This window comes from Pseudonaja textilis, chromosome 1 (assembly GCF_049901715.1).
Source record: "Pseudonaja textilis isolate UNSWEBS1 chromosome 1, rPseTex1.2, whole genome shotgun sequence".
Lineage (NCBI taxonomy): Eukaryota > Metazoa > Chordata > Lepidosauria > Squamata > Elapidae > Pseudonaja > Pseudonaja textilis.
The window spans coordinates 167,052,353-167,069,652 of NC_141990.1; the positions used below are offsets into that span (position 1 = coordinate 167,052,353).

General features: G+C 41.4%; 1 long non-coding RNA gene across 2 annotated transcripts in view; it reads left to right on the forward strand.

The window, feature by feature from the left end:
- Positions 1-17,300, forward strand: part of LOC148127910 (uncharacterized) — a 151,722-nt gene that overhangs the window by 39,741 nt on the left and 94,681 nt on the right. The gene's annotated exons all lie outside the window — the stretch shown is intronic.

Sequence of the window (17,300 nt, forward strand, 5' to 3'; positions counted from 1 at the left end):
GTTATCACAATCAATTCAAAGCAGAGGATGGGGTGGGGTTGTCTCTAATCACAGCCATTCTCATCCTCCCCTTTAGGTCTATTCAGTCTGCTGTGAGATGCCTCCACACAAATTTCACAACTGTGCTGAGCTTTGCACCTGAATGTCCCCACTTCCTGTATTTCACCATCAATTTATTCAGCCTTTTTTTTTTTGCTCCTGATAATTTTTCACTGCTTAAGTCCATCGAAAGTAGTCACAGATAAAGAACATGGGATCCATAATGGGAATGAATTTATTATGTGCCAGTGAGAACATGCCCTTCCCTCATACCAAGACTGTGAGCTAGAATAAAATCCAGAGATAAATAGAAAGTTGCTGATGGAAATAATTTTATTCTCCTGGATTTTACATCTCTATGATCACTTTGTGTTGGGTCTGGAAATGTAGTCTTAATGCTTTATAATTTGTTTCATTTTTATTGTAGTGGATAGTAGGGGAATTGTTAGGGAATATGGCATTTTAAATTGAGAATCAGAATCTGAGGGCCATGCATAACTTCCATTAGGTTTTTCTGACAATGTTTTCAGGTATGTTGAATTATACCTCCCCTAATTTCTTGTCAGTTTACCAGAATTTAAGAAGTATTTAGCTAAACGACATATATATGGCAGCAGGTAGGATAGACAGCCCTTTGCCTCCTATCTGTCCCAACCAGACCAAAACAGCTCTAAATCTGAACTGTAATCCAGGCGTAACAAATTGCAATATTATGAACAACCCCCACTGCTATATAACAAGTTCAAATCATTCCAAAGTTCAGAAGCACTTGTAGTACTATCCCTGCCATAAGTAAGAAGGTCCATTTTTATTTTTAGACTCCAAGTTTTTTTCTATCTGGATAAGTATCCCTTATTTCAAGAATCCATGTTGTTGAACTTCAGAAATTAAGCTGGTTTCTGTTAGAATCCCATGTTGATCCCTGCCACTGAATTCTTCAAATTAATTTTCATTGTCATGCTCCCTGTATACGATAACAGTCCACAACCAAAAGCAGAATATATGTTTCCAGATCTTATGGGAATGCAGTGGTTGTTGCTTCTCAGTATTTCACTCTAGTACTTGTTATGTCCCTGGAACTTGCCAAAGTCCCCACCCAGGTCCGTTCATGCTGCGGGGGCGTTTGCTGCCCCTCATTGGCTGGCCTCCCTCGACAGCCGGCTATAAAAGCCAGCTGCAGGGTCCGGACAGCCGCTGATCGCTGTGAGCCTGCTCCAGGCAGGGCTAACACGTTCAGTCCTTTATTGTTACAATAAAGTCTTGTTGCATCCTAGCCCTGGTCTAGCCTCTCATTGCTCAACTACAACACTGGCGACGAGGATGGGATGTCTACCAGAGGTAATCCGCAACAGCTGAAATCACTAAAACCGCTGAGCCGCAGCCGCGCCGCCGGAGAGCTCGGTCAGCAATAGCGAAAGTAATAAGCGTCTGTAGCCGCTTGGTTAGCTAGCTACAGGGGAAAGTGAAGCGCTGCGAGCCGCAGCCGCTCAACACAAGAGAGCGCGAAATTCAAACGGCTGTCGTTTGGATTTCTTGCCGGAATACAGCGCGGTGCTGTTATTCCGAGTCACTGACACTTACGCAGGCGCGAAATTCAAAGCGCTATCAGAGGTGGCAAGCCATCACCGCCTACGCTCTCCAGGAGCGTGAAATTCAAAACGCTGCCAACAGCCGTTGCAGCTTAGCCACAATTGTAGCCCAGAGAGAGAGCAGAGAGGTTCTGTGGAGCCTCTCCAGAGCTGAAGTCACTAGCCTGACAAGAGCACATAGTGCCATTTTGTTGTCCCAGAGAGATTTCTCAACAGCATAACGCGCAGGAGTCCTCATCAGGAACTCCAACCCAGCCTTCCCACCGTTCAAGCCGGAAGAAGAAAAGTGGGAGTCATACAAGAATCGTTTTAACCACTACATCGACGCTATTGGTCTGGCTGATGCTGGGGAGCACAGAAAAAAGTCATTCTTCCTCAGTTATTGCGGAGCCATCATTTTTGATACCGCCACAGCACTCGTTGGTCCATGTGAGTTAAAGAATGTCCCCTGGGCAGAATTGCTAGAGATCCTCACCAATCATTACTCCCCCAGACCATCACAAATTGCGAGGCATTTCACCTTCAGGATGAGGAAGCAAGCGGAAAAGGAAACCGTCAACCAATATATGGCCGCCTTGAGGACTGCAGCCCTCCACTGCGGGTTCGGGAACTATCTTGATGACATGCTCCTCGACCAGCTCGTCTGTGGGGTCAAAGACCTTCACCTCCAAAGGCGACTACTCGCCAGGAAGGACCTCAACCTGTCCCAGGCCGTCGAGGAAGCCTTGACAGCAGAGCTGGCAACCCAGTCAGCCACTGAAATTCAAGGTCCCGTTCCCAAACAAAGCTGCGCCACCGTTCATTCAGAAGAGGTAGTCAACGAAGACGATCCCAACGATCAAACAGACATCCACCGCCTCGCCCATGCCAAACAACCACAGGCAGGAGCCAGGCAAGAAACCAACAGCGCACCCAAACACATCATCCTGTGCCTATCCTGTGGTGGACCTCACTCGAGAGCTACGTGCAAATTCAAGGGTGCCATCTGTAACCATTGCCACAAAAAAGGCCACATCGCTAGAGTCTGCCAGGCCGCGCACAACTCAGCACAAAAGGTTCCTTCCTTTTCCCATTCTGGGCCTCAAAGGCAAGTACTAAATTGTCACACTTGCTACCATGCTAACCACACCTGTCACTCTATTAGTAAAATAACACTCTCCATTTTATTAGAAGGTAAACCTTGTCGTATGGAGGTTGACACGGGGTCAGCGCTCTCAATCATCTCTTGGAGCACCCTCAAGAAAATCCAGCCCAGACTATCCAGAAACCAGCTCCAGAAGTGCCAGATCTCCTTGAGGGATTATCAGGGAAAAGACATTCCAGTACTCGGCAAAGGCAAGTTCCTTGTTAATTTTAAAGCTTTCAAAGGCCACCTGCCTCTAGTGGTAGTTAACGGCAACCTCCCCAGTCTTCTGGGGCTTGATTGGTTCCCCTACCTCGGCCTAGGGTTAACAGGAATCCATGCTGTCTCAGCTTCTGACACTGACTCCTTATTCACTGACTACTCAGATGTATTCAGCAATGAGTTAGGGTGTTATAATGGTACCCCCATCTCGTTTGCAGTTGACCCCCAAGCGGTTCCAGTCCGGCTGAAACCACGTAGAGTCCCATTTGCCATTCGGCCTAAACTGGACGCAGAGCTCGATAAATTATTAAAGCAAGGGGTCATTGAGCCGACAGACTTCGCCAAATGGGAGACGCCAATTGTCACACCCCTTAAAAAGGATGGCAGCCTGAGAATTTGTTCAGATTACAAAACAACAATCAACCGCTTTCTACAAGTTAGCGCGTACCCAGTCCCGGTCATTCAACATTTATTGCATACCTTTGAGCCTGGCAACATTTTTGCCAAATTGGACATGTCACAAGCGTATCAACAGTTCCCTGTTGACAACCAAACAGCCGAACTGCAGACCATTGTGACCCACAGGGGTGCCTTCCGGTGCAAGCGTCTCCAGTTTGGCGTAAGTGTTGCCCCGGGCATCTTCCAATCCCTCATGGAGCGTATACTACAGGGCCTCCCTGGCGTAGTACCCTACTTTGACGACATATTGGTCTCGGCCAGGGACAGACCCCAACTCTTCCAGAGAGTCAGAGCAGTGTTAGACAGGTTCAGACAGCATGGCCTCAAATTAAAAAGGGAGAAATGTGCCATTGCCACTAGACAGGTGGACTTTCTGGGCTATAGAATTGACGCCTCAGGCATTCACCCCCTAGAGTCCAAGGTCAAGGCAATTCATGAGGCACCCACACCAACCACTAAAGCCGAGCTACAAGCCTTTTTGGGATTATTGAACTTTTATGCATCATTTCTACCTCACAAAGCATCAGTAGCAGAGCCTTTACACAGGCTCTTAGATAAAAAAGCACCTTGGCACTGGGGACACAAGGAAGACACCGCTTTTCGTGCAGTCAAATCACTGCTCACATCTGACGCGGTCCTTATTCAATTTGACCCACACCTTCCACTGGTACTAGCCGCGGATGCATCCCCTTTTGGGATTGGCGCCGTATTAAGCCATAGACTACCCAACGGCTCCGAGGCACCAATCGCCTTCTTTTCCAGAACGCTCTCAGCGACAGAGCGTAACTATAGTCAGATCGACAAGGAGGCTTTAGCCGCAGTGGCCGCGGTTAAGAAATTTCATGAATTCCTGTTTGGCCACAACTTCGAGCTAATCACGGACCACAAGCCTCTCCTGGGTCTTCTTTCCGGAGACAAGCAGACTCCCCAAGTGTTGTCTCCCAGAATGACGAGGTGGACCTTGTTCCTGGCGGCTTATTCGTACAAGCTCATCCACCGCCCAGGAAAAACATTAAGCCACGCAGACGCCCTCAGCCGCTGCCCCCTGCCAGCTCCAGCGGAAGACCCGGCCCCGGTCCATGCCATCTTCGATGTCACCGAGCTCGACCTTCCTGTCACCGCCCTCAAAATCGCCACCAAATCCAAGACGGACAAAACCATCGCCCAGGTACTGGACTGGGTGAGGAGGGGGTGGCCGGGCTCTAACCTCGCAGCCGAATTCACACCTTTTAAGACCCGTCAACAGGAACTGTCTAGCATACAGGGCTGCCTGTTGTGGGGCACCCGGGTTGTTATTCCGGCCTCACTTCGCACACCAGTCTTAGAGGCACTACACAAGGGCCACCCGGGCATCGTCCGGATGAAGGCGTTGGTGCGGAGCTACGTCTGGTGGCCTGGCTTGGACGACGACATCGTCAAGTGGGTAAGCTCATGCCAACCCTGTCAGGAATCCAGACCATCCCCTCCAGTCACCACCCCCACAAAGTGGGAGAGCGCCAACGCGCCTTGGTCAAGGCTACATATTGACTTAGCGGGTCCAATACACGGCAAAACCTTCTTGGTGGTCGTAGATTCATACTCTAAATGGATCGATGTGGCCCAACTATCCACAACCACCACGCAAGCAGTTACCAAGGCTCTAACTCGCCTGTTCGTAACACACGGGCTACCAGATACCATAGTTTCGGATAACGGCCCCCAGTTTGCCTCAACAGAATTTAGCCGTTTTGCCACAAATCTTGGCATACGACACATCTTCACGGCTCCCTTCCATCCTGCCAGCAACGGACTGGCGGAGAGAGCCGTTAGATCCACAAAAGAAGCGTTAGCCAGATTCAGCAAGGAAGATTGGCATCACAGACTCTCCCGCTTCTTGCTAAGCCAACACTCGACCCCTTGCATGGTCACCAACAAATCCCCTGCTGAACTTCTGATGGGTAGACGCCTAAGAACTGTGTTGGATAGGCTCCACCCTCACTATTGCCCTGACACCCCTCTAGCTTCAATGACGGGGGTCAGAGATTTTGTCTTGCAGGAACATGTCTTTGCAAGGAACTATGCCGGAGACCCACTGTGGATTCCAGGAGTGATAGTAGCCATCACCAGTCCCCGGTCGTACCGAGTCCAGCTGAAAGACGGCCGCATCTGGAGAAGACACCTGGACCAGCTAAGGAAGCGACAGGGTACCTTCGCCAGTGCCGGATCGTGGGCTCAGGTCGACCCCCAGGTGCCACACCAAGCTCCCATCGAAGACCATGCCAGAATATCTTCGCCACCACCACCCGGACCAGGGGAGCAGGCAGTAGACCGGGACTGCCCGATGGGTCCGCCACCAGAACCAGTAGACGGGGCCACGACATCACCAACCAGAAGCACTACACCGGTACCTGTGCAACCCTCAGAGCGAGGCTGCACCCCATCACCAACCCCACCGGGTTCCTTGGACTCTGAGACACTTGGTAACTCACTGGAGTTACGACGCTCGGGGCGCCAGCACAGACCGCCCGCTTATTTAAGTGACTATGCGTGTTCGCATCTGGGGGGAAGGGGTGTTATGTCCCTGGAACTTGCCAAAGTCCCCACCCAGGTCCGTTCATGCTGCGGGGGCGTTTGCTGCCCCTCATTGGCTGGCCTCCCTCGACAGCCGGCTATAAAAGCCAGCTGCAGGGTCCGGACAGCCGCTGATTGCTGTGAGCCTGCTCCAGGCAGGGCTAACACGTTCAGTCCTTTATTGTTACAATAAAGTCTTGTTGCATCCTAGCCCTGGTCTAGCCTCTCATTGCTCAACTACAACAGTACTGTTTTTTCATCATATTTTCATAATATAACAAGATTTCATCGTATTTTTTCAGTTGTGCTTTTTATATACCGATCATAACTAAAATGATATGTAATGACATACAACTGGAGTCACTAGGAATTAGGCAGCATATACATTTAGTAAACTATCACTGTTATTTTATTAAGCCAGCTACATCCCAATGCATTGCAAAGTAACTTTTCTTCTTCCATTGCTATCCAAAATCCCAGCAGGCAGCATTTTTTGCAGAGCAACCTAAACCATTGTTTCTCTTGTGTGATGTGATGGTGAGGAACTTCCCTTAACAAGTGGGTGATGGTGTTCTGGGTAGATGTCAAAGATTCCAAAATAGATCTTACAACAGACCATAATTCAGGCAAATTACTCCACTTTCACACTTGGTCATATAGAAGAACCTGTATTCCTTCTAAATAGGACACCGGCAGCCGTGGTTATCACTTGCTTCTTGCCCTACTCCAGCTTGAGTTTGGATTCAAAGTGACAAATGTGCTGTGAGAACCTTAAAAAACAATGAAAGCCACATTTTCAAGCTTCTGTTTATAGCAAGTGCTACATTTTCTCAAGTGCTACTCTATAGAAAAGGAAGCTCTAATTTCATAATTTCCAACTGCTTTATTATCTGACATAGGTGAGGTTTAGCAAAAATATCAAGTCATCCTTCTCACAAACAAGTACAAGAAGTTTGTCGAGAAAAAAAAAAAACCTGAAGAGATTTCACTGCAACTTTAATTTTTTTTCCACACCTTCTAATGAATTTTCATGGCAGCATTCACCTCAATGCTATATTTCATAAGAGAAAATTAAAAACCTGCCTTGAAACCTGGGTGACAATGCCGCTAACATCTTTCAGAAGCTGGCATTATCCTCTGAGAGTCTTTTAGCTTCATTTCTATGCTCCATTGTTTTCCCTCACAAAACATATTTTAAATATGAAATATTGAATGTTCATTGCTTTTTGATATTGTGTTTTAGTCATTGTATGTTGGAGGCAAAGGGCATGGTTTTATATATAGAATCCACACCAAATGTCTGATTTTGTAATTATATTTCACTGCATAGATGCCTTTAAGAAATGTATTTTCTTTCAGACACAGAATTTACTGAGGAAGCGTGAGTAGCAACTTTCCTTCAAGACTGCCACATCTCTAGAAACTCTGATATAAAGGCCAAGCTTCAGATCTTAACTTCTTGGGAACAGTTGCAAAAAGTGTCTCTTTACTATATTAATACCATCTTCCTAGAGGTTTAATGTGGTGTACCACCAACTAATAATATGACTGGCCCTCCCATTAGGTCAAAAGAAAGCAGAAATGCTGGGAGGGAAAAGGAAACTACTATAGGATGCCATGCAATCCAACCGAATCCCTTAGTTACATGGTTATTAGCAGATAACATTATTTTATTATCTATTGTGATGAATAGCTCAGTTTGCCAATCCCACCAGCCTTTGTAGCCAGAATGGGAATGTCATCCTGTCATTTGCCTTAAACATGAAAATATCCTGGATACAGTAGGCAGTCTTGATGTTTAGGATTTCAGTTTCTGTCAGTGTGCTCAGTAATTAGGAAGTAGGCCCTAAATCCAGAAGGCATCAGGTTTGCTTGCCTATAAACTACATGTTGTACAAGCCCAATGCCAGTTCCAAGTTTGAAAGGGTTAATGAAAAGCAGATGCATTCCTGCACTTATATGCCTGTCTCAGAGATTCCCAGATTGTGAGTTCAAATTCTTTGGATACAGTAGGCAGTATTGGCATTAAATACCCTGAGAACTGCAGGCAAAGTGGGCGGGATAATATGACATGTGGTGTGGCAGGCCTTCTAGAATGGGAGAAACATGGAAGTAGTATTGCAGCTTCCACTCTACCCAAGCAATATCAACTCCACCCGGCCCTTGGGAAACCATGACTGATCTTGAGTCTGCACTCCATTTAGCATAAATAAGCCATCACTGTACTGAGGAATCCATACACTATTCTGGTTGGAAACAATGATACAGAGAAGGGAAGACTTTCAGCAGTTGTTCAGGAGCAAGACATAAACCACTTGAAAGGAAAAAGTAAGGGTATCAGGAATGCTTGTGATCCTAATCTGCAATAGGGCTATCAAGAAGAGAGCTAGGCAAGCCCACATCTGGAACACAAAGGAAGGCCACGATCTTGGGAATGGTGGAAGGGAAGGAAACAGTGAGAGTGCTGGTCCTATAAGTTGAGCCAAGGAAGGAATGTGGTACAGGCTGCCTTAAATGGGAGACTGACTGAGATCATAGGAGAAGCCTCAAACTAAAAGTTTTGGTCTTAATTTGACAAAAAAAAAGCCATGCAATGTCTCTGCCCAGAATGTTTCCCTGAGCAAAGGAAAGAAGGAAGCCATTTGATGCTAGACGCTGAGCTGCTACACTCACTTGTATGAAGAAAATTGCACATATCTATGTATCATTTTAGGGGATCACAGCACCATAAAAGCTGTGATTGGAGCCCATTAAATGGCTCATGTGATCTGCTGTCACCGGGGCTGCTGGTGGGAATTGGAGAGTGATTTTGTTATATTGCACTATATTAATTTATTTGATTCTTTTGTTAGTTTTTATTATTTTAAATGTAGTTTAATAGTTGGCAATATAAATTCAATAAATAAACAAACAAACAAATAAATCTTTAAAAACCCTGACTTATGGTTATGTACTGAAGGTCACACTTTCCATACTGTCACAAAATAATGCCTATTGGACAGTTGGAAACAAAAATGACCTCTCAATCTAGTGTATCAGTATTGGATGGTTGTGGTGTCTATTGTCATCATGGATAGGCCCCCACATCTTTTCAACATGGCGAGGAACAGAAAGATCAAAAGCAGAAACTCAAGAATTCCAAATTCATGTGTGACACAAGCAGAAATCAATGGCTATTAAAATGTTTAGAAATAACTCTTAATGGCACCATCATTAAGGTACAGGTCTTCAAGGCAGCTCCAAGACTTCCTTAGAGCCTCCATGGCATAGTGAGGCTGACCGAAACAAAATTGAGCTGATCTAAAAGGGATGTCGCATTTGCCATCAGAAAATGAAAGAAAATTTATGTGAAAAAAGCACTTAAAAGAGCATCCCATGAACAACGATGTGTAGAACATGTGTCATTATCTGTGCATTGTGTTAATTGTAAATGTATTATGGGAGGACCTTACATTCAAATAGAAGATAGTCAAGTCAGAATATATTTGAACTATCAGTTTAATTTGTATTGTTTGAAATCATCACTTTGAATTTTCTAATTGATTTGAGTGAGATTTCAGAGACAGATCATCAAATTAAGTTAATAGTATGTGCATATGCAAGAAGACACAACTTCTCAGATTCAGGAGGATCCAATAATAAGTGGGAAAGTGGATTTGAACCAAATCTTCAAACTCTTCTGATAGATGATTGTGCAGCTAGCTAGCATATCAGTCTATCTTCCTCACATCGCTACAGTAGTGTTTTCACCTCAGCCTAAAATAGTGGGTTCTTCATTCAAGCTTCTCGTTAGATGGAATGCATATCTTAATATCCCTTCTGAGACAGTTTCAAGACCTAGTTCCGGTTGGGTGAAACATATATGAAGTCTTGCTACTTGGAAATGAAAGCCTGAAATTTACTTCTATAATACATTGCACATATTTATGACCATACATAGTAAAACATGTTATGATACTTTATAATTTTTTGTATGTCATAGTATAGATGTTCTCAATTTACAACCATAATGAAGCCTGCCCAGAAAATGGGTCATCACATAACCTGGTGTGTTTTATGACCTGTTTGGGGTGGGTTATGGTGGGGTGGGGTGGGAGAAAGGCTGTACAGGTAGTCCTCAACTTACAACCACAATTGAACCTAAAATATATGTTGCTAAGTGAGAAATTTGTTAAATGAATTTTATCCCATTTTATGATTTTGTTGTTGTTGTTAAATTAGTAACACGGTTGTTAAGTGTACCTGGTTTCCCCATTGACTTTGCTTGTCAGAAGGTTGCAAAAGGGGACACATGACCCCGGGACACTGCATAAATGTGAGTCAGTGGTCAAGCATCTGAATGCAAATCACATGAGAGTGGGGATGCTGCAATTGTTGCAAGTGTGAAAAATGATCATATATCACTTTTTTCAGTGCTGTTGTAACTTCAAATGGTCATTAAGTGAACTGCTGTAAGGCAAGGGCTACTTGTATATCATATCATATTTTAACAGAAGAGTTAGATTACACTCTGCCCTCCCAGGCCTCAAAAGGGTCAAGAATTTAATCAACAGAGTTTTATCTCTAAAATATATTCTGTTCACTTCCTACCTATTGCAGCCTACTCTCATTTCACATAATTTCAAACCATAGATTTGTGTATACAATATACATGACATAGAAAAAAAACCTTAGTGAAAGAATACTTAAATAAAATAATATTGAAATATATATGGCAGGGAAAGAAGGCAAGCATTAAATTAAAATTGTTACAGGATGCTAGAATGAGAGGAGATTTTGGACTACCCAATTGGGAATTATACTACCAGGTAGTAACACTGATGTGGGCGAAAACATGGATTTTTTTGAGAAATATTAGATTGTTAACACTGGAAGGTCATGATTTGCAATTGGGGTGGCATGCATTTTTATGGTATAAGGAAAGTAAAGCACATGGGTATTTCAGGAGGCATTACATTCAAGATGCTTTATTGTCTACATGGGAGAAAATAAGGAAACAACATTATATGAAAATACCAGTCTGGTTATCAGCTATAGAGACATTTGTTTATCCAATTGTTTTTAAAATGGAACACATAGTTAGATATAATGAAATACTAAATGAAAAGGGTGAATTCAAAACAAAGCAAGAATTAGATGGACAAGAGATAAAGATGAATTGGTATTCATATGTGCAAATACATTCTAGATATGATAAAGTTAGTAAGACAGAAGGGTTTTACAAGGAACTTATTGGATTAGATAAAATTTTAAAAGGTACTGAGGAGAGGATGATTTAAAAAGTATATGGATATTTACTTGGAGTGAAATTAGTTAGGTTAAAGAAATGATAGCTTGGGGGGAAAATGTTGGATATAGGATAGATTTAGAAAAATGGCAGAAATTATGGACTCGAAACTATAAATTATAAATTAACAATGTCGACAGCATATAAAGAGAATTTGTATAAGATGTTTTACAGGTGGCATCTACCCCCAGCAAGAATAGCAAGGATCTTCAAGGATAAATTAGCAAAATGTTGGAAATGTCATCAGATACCTGGATCACATTACCATATATGGTGGACATGTATAGAAGCCAAAAGATACTGGACTAAAATTCACACATGGCTGGAAAAAATGACAAAACAGCACATAGAGATATTTTATTGTGTATCTTACCTGAAGGATACAATAGAGAATTGACATGTGTGATTATTAATTTTTAACTGCAGCTAGAATTGTATTTGCTCAAAATTGGAAAAATGAAAAAAAATCTGATAGAGGAGGAGGTGATTAAGAAAATAATGGAATGTGTAGTGATGAGTAGATTAACACTGGCAATTAGAGAGCAAGAAGAAAAAAATTTATAAAATATGGGATCTATTTTATCAATGGTTAGATAGAAAAAGGAAAATGAAATATATTATAACATAAATATAATACAATAGTAAATGTAATACAATAGTAATGATATAATTGATTATTATGGAATGAATTAGAATATGAATTAGAAATAGTAAAAACTGAGATTTGCTCTAAAATGATAATGCGAACTTGCAATTAAAATCTAATGATGATGTAATAATAATAACATGACATGGAAAGTTGATTAATATAATTTGAATATAAATTTAAATCTAAGATGGAAAGACTATGGAAATTATGCACAAGAAATATGTACCAACTGACACACTGTACAATTGAAAGAAGGTTTTATTTGTTGTTTATGTTTGTTTGTTTGTTGTCAAAAAATAAAAACATTTTACAAAAAAAAAGAAAACAGAAAAAAAACCTTTCCTTTCACAATCCAAATAAACTTAACTCCTCAACTCCCTTCCAAAGTGGTAGAGGGATTAAAGTTTTGCACTACAACTTTTAGCAGGAAGAAGGAAACTAAAATATTTTACTTATATAGATTAAGTTAGAAAAGTAGCATTCTCTGCAGAACTCCTGGTCAAAATTCCTGTTTGCATAAACTGTTTATTATGTGCTAAAAATTAACTGAATCTAGCCTGTCAAATGCCACACTTTGAAAATTGCTTTAAGATTTCTTTTTACAGGAAGTGTTATTCAAATATTTTAAATAAATAAAGAAATATATCTGTCTGTTTTCTTTGTTGTTGTTGTTAGTTGCAAAGTTGTGTCTGACTCATCATGACCCCATGGACAATGTTCCTCTTGTCCTTCCTGTTTTCTACCATCTTCTAGAGTCCATTTAAGCTCACACCATCCATCCAGCCACCTCATTCTCTGTCATCCCCTTCTTCTATTGCCCTCAATCTTTCCCAGCAATGTGCTTTTCTCCAATGTGTCCTTCCTTCTCATTAGGTGGCCAAAGTATTTGAGTTTTAACTTCAAGATCTGGCCTTCTAAAGAGCAGCCAAGGTTGATCTCTTCTAGGATCATTCCGTCATTTTGGGGAATTGTATCCCAGTATTGCTTTTCCTACTCTTTTATTGACTATGAAGGCTACTTCATTTCTTTTGAGGGATTCTTGCCCGCAGTAGTATACCTGATGGTCATCTGAATTAAATTCACCCATTCCGGTCCATTTTAGTTCGCTGATTCCTAAGAAGTCGATGTTCGGTTTTGTCATCTCTTGTTTGACCACGTCCATCTTGGCTTGATTCATGGATTTTACATTTCAGGTTCCTATGGAGAATAGATCCTTAGAGCATCAGACTTTCCTTTCACCTCCAGATGCATCCAGAGTTGAGCGTCCTTTTGGCTTTGGCCCAGTCACTTCACTCTTTCTGGTGCTACTAGTACTAGCCCTCTGCTCTTCCCCAGTAGCATATTGGACACCTTCCAACCTGAGGGGCTCATCTTCCAGCATTATATCTTTTTGTCATGGGGTTTTCATGGCAAAGATACTGGAGTGGGTTGCCATTTCCTTCTCCAGTGGATCACATTTTTTCAGAACTCTCTGCTAAGACCTGTCCATCTTGGGTGGTCCTGCATGTCACAGCTCATAGCTTCACTGAGTTATGCATTGAGTTACACATTGAGTTAGTTCACTGAGTCTTAGTTTTTATTAAATTCAGAAATATGTCCTAATGAACATGGTCACATTCTTGAGAGGCTGGAAAATATTCTTGTGAACCAATTCTGAGATTTCGCTATCAGTTCACTCTATGTATTAGAGAAAGAAATGTTTTGAATGAATGAATGAATTCTTTATTGGCCAAGTGTGATTAGACACACAAGGAATTTGTCTTGGTGCATATGCTCTCAATGTACATAAAAAGAAAAGATACATTCATAAGGTACAACACTTAATGATAGTCATAAGGTACAAATAAGCAATCAAATTATACTAGGAAACAGTCAATATAAATCGTATGGATACAAGCAACAAAGTTACAGTCATACAGTCACAAGTAGGAGGGTGGTAGGAGTGATGAGAGATTAATAGTAATAGTAATGCAGACTTAGTAAATAGTTGGGCAGTGTTGAGGGAATTATTTGTTTAACAGAGTGATGGTGTTTGGGAAAAAACTGTCCTTGTGTCTAGTTGTTCTGGTGTGCAGTGTTCTATAGCGTTGTTTTGAGGGTAAGAGTTGAAACAGTTTATGTCCATGATGTGAGGGGTCTGTAAATATTTTCACAGCCCTCACTTTGACTTGTGCAATATACAGGTCTTCAATGGAAGGCAGGTCGGTAGCAATTGTTTTTTCTGCAATCCTAATTATCCTCTGAAGTCTGTATCTGTCTTGTTGGGTTGCAGTTACTGAGGTCCAGATGACAGACTCAATAATTCCTCTGTAGAACTGTATCAGCAGCTCCTTGGGCAGTTTGAGCTTTCTGAGTTGGCGCAGAAAGAACATTCTTTGTTGTGCTTTTTTGATGATATTTTTGATGTTAGGTGTCCATTTCAGGTCTTGAGATACAATAGAATCTAAAAATTTGAAGGTCTCTACTGTTGACACTGTGTTGTCTAGAGATGGTAGCATGGGAGGGTTTCTCCTAAAGTCTACCACCATTTCTACGGTTTTGAGTGTGTTCAGTTCCAGATTGTTTCGGTCACACCATGAGGCAAATAGTTCAACCTCCCATCTGTATGAGGATTCATCATTGTCTCGAATGAGACCAATCACTGTTGTATCATCTGCAAACTTCAGAAGTTTAACAGATGCATCAAGGTTTTTACTATTTGCAACAAAGGGATCTATTTTAATTTGTTTCTTTCTTTATTGCATTTGTTTATAGTAACAAGCAGGCCCCTCCTGGTAAAAAACACCAGGGAGCAGATGGGAACGCTCAGTCCCTTCAGGTGCTTTTACTACTAAATATGTGTACTTAGCATCTGTTGCCATTTGCTAGTGTTCTTTTAAATATGAAGTGTCAGAACGGGAGATTTAAAGAATCAGGCTTCAACTGAATGTAGCCTGCAACCTATATGAGAAGGAAGCCTGCCATTCACAGTGGGTCTAGGACAACTTGTTGTGGCTATCTTGCCACTGCCAATTCGCCATGGGACAGTTCTTGTGGATAGTTCTTGTGGACAGTTCCACATGGGATAATTCAATGCAATAAATGTTATCAGCCACTGTTTTTTGATATTATTTCCCTTTTGTCAATGGCGGATAAAATTTATTGCGTTGAGTTAACCTGTGTGGAATTGCCTGCAGTGAGTTGTCCCAGCGAAGATGTCTGTGGCGTGATAGACACGTAGAGTTGGCCACAGTGAGTTGTCCCATTCTGTTCACATCATCAGCCAAGTTTCTCTTTGACAGTCTTCTGTTGAGATCTGACTATGGCTGGGGAAAATTTAAAAAAAATAACAAAAGGCATTTCTTCTCTAAGCTTTATTTTAATGCAAAATAAAAATGTCCAAAATCTATATGGCATCCAGTATCTATATATATATAACAGCTCAAACTTATTTTTCTAACATTCAAATTAATGATCTCTCAAATTTCTCCTTCCCCCCAATAATTTCCCCAAACTTTTAATGTTTCAGCTCACACAAATATAGATTTGTTCTTTAAAAAATCTAAATATAAAAGAAAGGTCACCCAGTGTGCAAACCAGAGCAATTCCCATGATAGCTCCACCACTAATGCTTGTAGAATTTTACCAAAAATAAACCTGAAATGAATGGCTTGTATGCTGAGGGTCAAAACAAGCAGCACTCAAGTGCACAAATCACCTTCCCAGGTTCTCTGAACAAGGGCCTGATATGGGAAGGCATGGGCTGCCCTAAGAGATAAGTGAACTTATAGAACATTTTTCACTAGGAGAAAAGAATGGTTTTTGCTCTAGGCATAACTATGCAGGATGTGAAATTGTTTCTGGCTCTGGATTTTAGCTGGGAGAGGAGTTTAGAGATACATTTGGAGAAGGGGGCTTTCCTAAAACTTTTATATTGCTCAGCCACCATTTTCATTCAGGTTTTCAGAGCTAGCTCCTTCTTTTGGGATTCTACAGGTGGTCATAGTTACACATCCAATTCAGGCTTTTTAAAAGTATCACCAATAATTTGGTAGACAGTACAGTGGTATTTCTAGTTACTTTAGAAGATTCCAATCAATCTTCTGTGGCTGATAAGCTTGCCCAATATTTAAGTTTGGTTGCCCACTGTTAGCAGCTTTTCAACCCTACTAAATGATTATCAATTGAATGTTTCCCTCTTGAGTGTATCAATTGTTCAAAATAAAGTTTGCCTGTAGAATCATTCTTTAGCCAGCTTTTAAAGAAAGCATCAATAAGAAGCAATTCCTTAGCCTTTTTTGGGGGGTTAAGCTGGAAATGGGTCAAAATAAATGTTGAGTAAATGTAAAAATAGTAAAACTATTGCAATACATTGCTTTTGGATTAGTAATTCTTCTGATTTGCATTTGTATAAATCCTGGGATTGCTTTCCCACTTTATTAGATTAGTTCTCCTGCATCCTCTTCCTCCTTTTCTAGAAAAGTGAGATTGAAATGAGGGCATAGAAGAAGGTTTCATTTGGTTTTCTGCCTAGAAAGGGATCCATACTTTAAAAGCCATTTTACAAGTGGTTCCTGCTGGACTGGTAGTTTTTTTTAAAGCAAATGAATGCAAAGTATATTAGAATATAAATGAATTTTTGCTGGTCAATAATATTTTTATTTATCTATTTAGATAATTTATATGGCTTCCCAAATGTATACCTGCAAAGGGAAAAAGAGCAGCTATTTTCTTAATAGCTGATGCTGGTTTTTATTATGCTTTTTCAAGGGGTATATTGTCATCTATCAGCTATAGCACCTTGTGATGTAAGTGTGTGCTACACTTTTTTCTGCAATATGGTGCTGAGAAAGTTTCCACAACCGTTCTCTGATGAACACGTACCTCTTGAAATCAATTAACACATCCACATGTTTTTCCCAAGTCAGAATCCTGGCTTTCTGGACTGAGGAGGATGGCATGTAATTCTTTTGCACTTTTTCTCACACTCAACCCAAGAATTTTCATTTTTCTTGCACCTGCACAAAACACCTCTATAGTGTTGTGCTGCATCTATTATTTTGTAACAGGGAATAAATTCCCTTACTGATCCAAAAAAGAGACACTGTTTAATAAGCTACTGGTTAAGATTAACAGCCCGGAAAATCTACTTTTGACCTGCCTGACTTGCTCTATCAAATTGGGCCATTGTAGTCAATGGGAGTTTTCAGATGGGATTTGCAGCTGCACAGGAATAATTGAGCACCAGGCTCAAAATGATTAATAACCTAGACGACTTTTTTCATCCTTTTAGCTTTGTTTCTGAAATGCTGTCAGTTATCTTTGTCAAGGGTAGGATAAAGTTTAGCAGCATTGATTTATAAGGTGAGATTTGTCTTTCAAGGCTATTTTTAATTATGATTA